The sequence below is a fragment of the Temnothorax curvispinosus genome, unplaced genomic scaffold (genome assembly GCF_003070985.1).
Source record: "Temnothorax curvispinosus isolate PA1 unplaced genomic scaffold, ASM307098v1 QBEX01011515.1, whole genome shotgun sequence".
In the NCBI taxonomy this organism is placed as follows: domain Eukaryota; kingdom Metazoa; phylum Arthropoda; class Insecta; order Hymenoptera; family Formicidae; genus Temnothorax; species Temnothorax curvispinosus.
The window spans coordinates 925,065-927,140 of record NW_020221295.1 but is presented as its reverse complement, the minus strand read 5'-3'; the positions used below and the strand labels follow the sequence as shown (position 1 = coordinate 927,140).

Sequence of the window (2,076 nt, the reverse complement as noted above, 5' to 3'; positions counted from 1 at the left end):
AATACGTTTTGCCGTTGTATTGGCATCGCAGAAAAAATTGCATTTTAATCGATTAATCGATCGTAATTAAATTTTCAAATGCCAACATACATAAAAATAAATAATTATTTTACAGCCAAGGAAAGCACTTACTTATTTTATTTTTTTTCTTTTAAGTAAGTTTTCTTACAACAAAGAATAATTTCTTACTAATAGTTTTCAAATATTTTGACACAAGTCTTTGAAAAGCCAGAATATTGTTTTGAGTAAATGTAATACTTACAATGACTTTATGGTGAATTTGCGGATTAAGTATTTGATAAGGTTGTATATCCACAAATCTACCATAAAATCATTGTAATAAGTCATTGTAACTATTACATTTACTCAAAACAATATTCTAACTTTTCAAAGACTTGTGTTAAGATATTTGAAAACTATTAGTAAGAAATTATTCTTTGTTGTAAGAAGAACAAAGAAATTACTTAAAAGAAATAAAATAAAATAAGCAAGTGCTTTCCTTGGCTGTAGAATGATTATTTTTTTCTGTAAATAATCGCCAGAAAGTTTTAATCTTTCATTTCTTTTCTAATGTTCCTTATCTTATACACAGATGTAATTTTTACAAAATCCATTAACTCGATATTAAAAGAAATTGTACACTCACCAATACGATGCGCAGCGGCGGAGTTGTGTGTACGTAAATCTGTGAAATATAAATACTCAAATTAAAGCAATGACAAAAATACATAATTATTTTTCGTAAAACATTAATTATTGCGTGCACTAAATTTTTGTTTAGCTTTCTTTAAGTATAATGAAAGAGTTACATAATTTTTAAAAGAAGAAACCTTAGGTATAAAATTTTAGTTTACTAAATAAACATTTACTTTTTATATAATCTAAATAATCATGCTACAAATTTTAAATAAAAATATATTTTGTATAATACATCCATATAAAAATATCAAATATTATACAGGATATTTCCTAAGTAAGTACAAAAAATTAAAAGAGATATTCCGTGACTTATTTAAATAACTGTAAGTAATTTACTGCAAAAAATATTACCTTAGCCTTATTCGAACGCAAAAGTCATGAAACCTCTCTCATTCCGTGAAGGACCATCCTGTCGTACCATCCTGTAAGTATAAATATTTTATTATATATTTTAAACATATGCATTAAAAAATATGTATAAAATATTTTACATGCATTATCAGCATTATATATCATACAAAATATAGATACTAATATTCTATTGCGGAGATTAATAAGGGATTAATCCTAACTTAACTCCAGTAACAAATAAGTAATCAATTATTCACCTCACGGTTGCTCCGCCGTCGCCCGACGCCTCCCAGGCCTCCTCCTCCCCTCAGACCTCTGTCCCGCCATTACTGCTCCTTCATGGAGCACTCACACAATATTCACTCGCGAAGGTATATTTAACTGCGATCGCGCGTATATACTAATCATCACAATGCCACGATCGCGCGGCACTCCCGATATTAATCGTACGCGACACGGGTTTTATTATACCGCGGCGAGAAAACGACGCGACGCCGAAATTACGTTGCACGAAGAGCCACGATCCGCTCGGCGATGACGACGCGACCGTGCTTAGGGCGTAGATTAATGTAACGGACGAATCTCAAGCGCGGGTGACGAAATCGAAAAGTCGCAGTCACTATCAACCAACTTCATTGCGCCGCCCGTCGTGACTACATTCTAACCTGTTGCTCCCAGCAGCGGCATTTTCATGCATTTTCCCCGATTCTGTGTAACGAGCGTTACACGCCCGCGTTTTAACGATTACTATCCCGCGACAACATAGATGTCATAGACAAATATAGATACGGGAACAAAGATTGATGATAAGTACTCGCGGAACACGGTAATTGAGAACGCGATCGTCGCTTCGCTGTGAATGCTCGCGGCGCTCGCGCGATAGACGTTACTCCAATAAATTTGACGCGACGCGCGACGCGCTCTAGCGAATGACTAGCGAATGATAAATCAAGGAAAATGAATATCTCGGTGAAACGATCGTTGTTATAATTCCTACCTAATCATGCGCTGGTTTCGTTCAGATCT

The 2,076-nt window shown here is 34.4% G+C and overlaps 1 long non-coding RNA gene across 1 annotated transcript; it reads right to left on the bottom strand.

The window, feature by feature from the left end:
• Positions 1 to 648: 648 nt before the first annotated feature.
• Positions 649 to 1,845, bottom strand: LOC112461524. The gene is made up of 3 exons (XR_003041569.1): positions 1,308 to 1,845; positions 1,051 to 1,121; positions 649 to 685 (listed from the first exon to the last, which is right to left on the bottom strand). It is a non-coding gene; the product is annotated as an uncharacterized LOC112461524 (long non-coding RNA).
• Positions 1,846 to 2,076: the final 231 nt, after the last annotated feature.